We start from the raw sequence: 6,419 nt of genomic DNA on the forward strand, positions 1-6,419 counted from the left end.
ACATCCTTGGCACAGGAGCACTGTGCCAGTGGACGTAACCGTTACAGAAGGGGTTAAAACACATTCTAGTTGGCAGATCTGAAAAGCTAGGAGATAATTACATTCATATGGTGTGGGAGCTACCCTTTTCGCACAAATGTCGCAATAGCATGAAAGAGGTCTTTCTTAAAGGCAGTGAATGCAAGACTTCTGTGAGCCATTCCATGGTTTGTAGGCAGCTGTCCTTGCACGGGGCGTGTAACGCTTCAGTGACTAATTTAGCTTGCTATCTGAAGAAAGTTCCAGTACCCTTGATTAGACCAGCGTTCTAGATGCTCTCTAACAGAAGTTATATGCTTCTTAACAGTGAGAGCAGACCAAAGTTGCAGATATTTGGCCCCACATTGCTGCTTCAAATGTGAATTTTGACAAGTCACGCAGACTAAAGGCTTTATTGTTTAAAAAACACCTGGCACTGAAATCTGCATGCAAGACCTATGCGCTCCAAGTGCTGAGGCCATCTGCAGAAATACAGTTCGTTTTAAACACAATTTTTCCCGAGACACTTTTGTGAACTTGTGGGATGGGTTTCTAACACGTCTAGTGCTTTACTGATTGTACATTTCTTTAAGGCTGTTGATTCTGTTTTCCTTAACAATTTCTCTTTTATATTTGGCATAATATCTTCAGCCATACACTCAATATTTTCGAGGACATGAACTGATGTGAAATACTGCTAAATTAGGTTTTCACTATTGCAAGGCCTAGCCTTAATATCAGGATTGCCTTGAAATACCTCTTAAGGATAATTTCCCATTGGGAGGATATAGTGATATGGAGTTTGGGTATCTGAACTCACAATTTAAAAATACATATTTTGGTAAAGTTGGTTTTTAAATTGAAAGTTTAAAAATGCCACTTTTAAAAAGTGGGCATTTTCTTGCTTAACCATTCTGTGCCTCTGCCTAGCTGTGGAATACACAGCTGGGTCGGGATGACAGTTGAGCTGTTTGTGAATTCATTCCTGGAATTCATTCCCCTGCAATTCCTTGTGTGAAGTCACACAAAGGAAGCTGAGGTGTGTCCTGCATGTACTAATGGGTCTTCCTGGCCTAGAGTGGTAGGAGAAGCTGACACTTGCACCTGAATAGGGCTGTGCCAGTCCTTACACAAAGCAGTCTCCAAACCTCTGGAGTGTGTCTGGGGCTAGGGCAGGAAAGGCAGGGTCCTGTGCACTACAAAGACTTTCCTTTGAAGTTTGCCTACTTTAAAGACATCAATGAGTATAAGTATTGAGCCTCTGAGGCAACAACTTCAGAACAGGACCGGACTTTGCTTTCTACATCCTGCTTTCCAAGGGTCTCCAAGAGCTTGAACTGAGCTTGCCTAATGTTAGAAGTCTCAGGGACATCAAAGACTTCATCTGCCAGCACCTAGGCTCTCTTGCTCGGAGGCCTGACAAATCCAGTTCCTTGGCCCTTGGGAGTGAGTTATTGTGTAACCAAGAAGAAACCAAGTTCATCGACTCCAGAGAAACTTCAGAACCAGCACCGCTGTCTGGCTACATGCCACTGCCTGCACCAGGAGGCCTGGTCCCCTCTGAGTGCAATGACTGCAATAACAACCCTGCAGCGCCTCCGAAGTCCCACAACAGTGTGAGTCCTAAATGCCATGTCCCCAATGTCCGGGACACCTGACTCTGACCCGCCGCAGCATCTGTGGTGTGATCACAACACCGCAAAGTCGATGCCCCACGTCTTGATCTGTTGGATTCATCGACCCTCCCAGATCTTAAGGATCCATTGCCTCACCACTGATGTCGCATCTCCTCCCCTGCAACTGTAAGGAACCGACGCTTCACCTTCCCTGCCTTGCAGTAATGAACTGATGTTTCACCTCCCCGGTAGCAGTATGGAATTGACGCTGCATCGGCTCCAGCGACACCCTACCTCCCTGATTCCATGCAACGTCTTTGTTTCATCATTTTCCAAAACTATTGTTCCTGTGGTCCTTGTGACTCTGTGACCGACCCACACTTCCTTGCGACTGATGGAGGACTATTAGGAACAACCCCGTCAATGACATTGTGATAGCCCCAGTTGGAGCTATTTTGTTTCCAAGCGCTTTATAGAGATTTAACTGGTAAAAATGTGTATCTTGGCTTGTGTATGTTGGATTTTTGTTGTTTTCGTATTGTTTTATTCAGATAAATATTGGCTATTTGTCTAAACTGCTGTGGAGTGCTTCTGAGGTATTTTCACTGTGTTGCTGTGTGTGGCTACAAATACTTTACACATTGCCTCTGAGATAAGCCTGACTGCTTTTGCCAATCAACAAAGAGGGTGAGCGGGGGTTCTCTTAGCTGTGTGGCTCCCTTGCCCTGACTAGAGTGAGGATCCCTACTTGGACAGGGAGCAAATCACTGTCAGCTAGAGACCCAATTTCTAACATTGGTAATCAGCGGTGAGGATAAGACTTGTATTTGTACTTGAAAGACAGTGACTGGTGTACACTACTTCCATATCTCAGACCATTATGCAACCACTTACTGTTTTTACTTTTTGTTGGCCTTCTCAACTTTTGGATTCTCCACAATCATGTCTCAATCTGGGGAGCCATCAGCAGTTGCTGCAGATGTTGTGTTTGAGCAGGAGTGCCTTAGCTCAAAACGTTCTGTAAGGAGCTCAAGTGTCCTATTAAAGGCCTTACTAGAAAGGAGGAGCTGCAAAAGGCACTGAGGGCTTGGTTGGCAGCAAGGAAGGCTGATAAGCCCACAAAGCAGAATGTTGTTGTGCAGGGAGAGGAGGAGAACATGCATGAGGTTTTGGTGGATAAGCAGGATCTGCCTAGGAGGAAGGCATCTTCCAGGGCAAGCAGCAATGTCTCCACAAGAAGTCTGACCCCAGAGGAGCTTAAGGACTGGCGGCTCCAGATAAAAATGGAGAAGCTGAAGCTGGAGCATGAGAGGGAGCTTCAGTTGGAATTAGCAGGTTCAAAAGGGAGGCAGAGAAGGAGAAAAACACTTTAGAGAAAGAGAAATTGTCATAGAAGAGGAAAATGTTTTTTGCTCAAGAGCTGAGCTGGAAGGAACTGAATCTAAAGAGGAGGACCAGCACAAATGGTGGCAGCAGTACTACTGTGGGTCTGAGGGGACAGTGAAAATACTCAAGAATGTGATAAAAGATTTTGTTGTGGGGAATGACATAGAGCAGTGGTTCAGGGGTTATGAGGTGGTGCTGAGGATACACAGGGTCCCTGCGAGAGATTGGGGCCTGTGGAATTATTTTTCAGTGGAGGTGAGGGACACCTTGTTGGCCTTAGAAGTAGAAGATCAGATGAGGTACCCTGCTATGGTCTCACCCCAGAGAGTTACCGGGTCAAGTATGGGGAGAGTGCTAAACTTGGGTCTCAAACTTGACTGCAGTATGTTGATTCTTTCTGCAGAGCACTGGATGGTTGGGTGTAGGACAGTGAGGTAACAGGATATCAGAAGCTGTACAATTTGATTGCATGGGAGCACTTGTCTTGTTTTCCAGAGCAGCGCCAGCACTTGATTGAACGCAAGCTTACTGACCCCAGGAAGCTTACCAAAGAGGCGGACAGCTGGCTCAGCACCCGAGTCCAAAAGAAGTTGTATCTGGGAGACTCAGCCCATGGTGGGCAGGGTCCTCAACAGAAGAAGGAGGAGGGGGCAAAGATAAAGGGAAGGAGTTCTTAAAAGGGCACCAAACCAGTTCCTAGGACAAGTTTTCCCAATGCCCTGTTGAGAAGAAAAGTTGGTTTGCTTCAAGAAAGCCTGCAGGGAACAAGCTCCTCTAGTGTTTCGCCTGTGGTCAGGAAGGGCATTTCAGGGGGAGTCCCAAGCAGGCACAGCCCCCCACCGGTGTGCAGGGGGTGGTGAGTGTAGCGCTTGGGGAGGAGTTGCCACCAGTTAGTGGTGGGGAGCCAGCTGAGTTAACTCTAGTCTCCCTGAGTGAGGGTAAAGTGGTCCAGAGAACCCTCATGCCTGATAACACTAAGAAGTATAAGCAGTGGGTGATTATCAATGGGAGGAAGGTGGAGGCTCTGCGAGACATAGGAACCAGTATGACAACTGTTCGCTGTCATCTGGTTTCTCAAGAGCAGGTAGTCCCTAATGTGGTCCACCAGGTTGTAGCAGTGAACAACAGTGAGCGCCCCTTCTGGAAGAAGAAAAGACCGTGGGAATTAACCCTTAAAAATGTGGTAACGCACTGTGAGCAATTTAAGAACATTTAGTGCTAAAACTTGATACTTGCTGACTTGAAACTTGATACGTGAATGTTCCAGGATGCGTTGCACCTAAAAGGGCAAATCTTAGGTTTTTAAGGTCATTGGGATGTTCGCCGCTTGTCATGCTATAACGCTTATTGTAGTTGCTTGCATTACACCACAGAGAGTTTCTATTGAACAATTATGATGAAAACAATATACTGTGAATACAATTATTATTGCTGAGTTTAATGTGGCATTACTATTGTTGTTAGCAATATGATGTACTGTGAATACGTTTATTATGACTGAGTTCAAAGTGGCATTTGCATTATTTCAAATTGTTGCTGGTGATGCAGAACAATCTGTGTTTGGCGATTAAACAAAGTTGAAGCTTATCTTTGCCATGCTCAAAATGACGCTGTGATGTAACAGTGATAAGCTGGTTGTTCATGAAGTTGAACAGTATTGATTAACCCTATGTTTTCATAGTAATACCACGTGAACCGCAATCCTTAATATTAACCCTATGTTTTCAATGTGATTTAAACACTGAATTGGATTCCTCGCAATACTAGCACAGTACAATGATTAACCCATGAATATCTGGAGAATCTAATTCCCTGAGAGTTTGTTCTTATTATTGTTGCCTATGTAAATGTCTAGGAGTCGAGTGAGTCAGCATCTTGGGAAATCTCATCAAGGTAAAACATGCAAGATAGCCACTGAACGTCTAGGAACGTCAAGCCTACGTCTAGGTAGGCTTAACTGAGGAAACAAGGGACTAATCTGGAATCACAGTAGGAGTAGGCATAGACAGTATAGGAGGTTCAAGACTCTTATTTAATTACAGGTAATCCTTATTGTAGGAACATGCCTGTCATGGCATGGTTACCCCCTATATTTTTGCCTTTTGTTGATGCTAGTTATGATTGAAAGTGTGCTGGGATCCTGCTAACCCGGCCCCAGCACTAGTGTCCTTTCCTTAAACAGTACCTTCCCACAATTGGCACAGCCCTGGCACACAGATAAGTCTCTTGTAACTGGTACCCCTGGTACCAAGGGCCCTGTGGCCAGGGAAGGTCTCTAAGAGCTGCAGCATGTATTATGCCACCCTGGGGACCCCTCACTCAGCACATGCACACTGCCTCACAGCTTGTGTGTGCTGGTGGGGAGAAAATGACTAAGTCGACAAGGCACTCCCCTCAGAGTGCCATGCCCACAACCCACTGCCTGTGGCATAGGTAAGTCACCCCTCTAGCAGGCCTTACAGCCCTAAGGCAGGGTGCACTATACCACAGGTGAGCACTATGCATGAGCACTATGCCCCTACAGTGTCTAAGCCAAACCTTAGACATTGTAAGTGCAGGGTAGCCATAAAGAGTATATGGTTTGAGAGTTTGTCAAATACAAACTCCACAGTTCCGTAACGGCTACACTGAAATCTGGGAAGTTTGGTATCAAACTTCTCAGCACAATAAATCCACACTGATGCCAGTGAGGGATGTATTGAAAAAATGCACACAGAGTGCATCTTAGAGATGCTCCCTGTATACCAGTCCAAGTCCAATTCCTAGTGTTAGGCTGACCAGTTCCTGCCAGCCTGCCACAACCCGACGGGTTTCTGGCCACATGGGGTGAGCGCTTTTGACACTCTGTGGCCAGGAACAAAGCCTGCACTGGGTGGAGGTGCTTCTCACCTCCCCCTGCAGGAACTGTAACACCTGGTGGTGAGCCTCAAAGGCTCATGCCTGTTGTTACAGCGCCCCAGTGCATCCCACCTAGTGGAGATGCCCGCCCCTCCGGACACAGCCCCCACTTCTGATGGCAAGTCCAGAGGAGATAATGAGAAAAACAAGGAGGAGTCACCCACCAGTCAGGACAGCCCCTAAGGTGTCCTGAGCTGAGGTGACCCTGCCTTAAGAAATCCTCCATCTTGGTTTTGGAGGATTCCCCCAATAGGAAAAAGGGTTGTGCCCCCCTCCCCTCAGGGAGGAGGCACAAAGAGGGTGTAGCCACCCTCCAGCGCAGTAGCCATTGCCTACTGCCCCCCAGACCTAAACACCCCCCTAAATTGATTATTTAGGGCCATCCCTGAACCCAGGAAATCAGATTCCTGCAACCTGAAGAAAGAAGAAGCACTGCTGACCTGAAAGCCCCGCAGAGATGACGGAGACAACAACTGACTTGGCCCCAGCCCTACCGGCCTG

Source organism: Pleurodeles waltl, chromosome 3_1 (assembly GCF_031143425.1).
Source record: "Pleurodeles waltl isolate 20211129_DDA chromosome 3_1, aPleWal1.hap1.20221129, whole genome shotgun sequence".
In the NCBI taxonomy this organism is placed as follows: Eukaryota; Metazoa; Chordata; class Amphibia; order Caudata; family Salamandridae; genus Pleurodeles; species Pleurodeles waltl.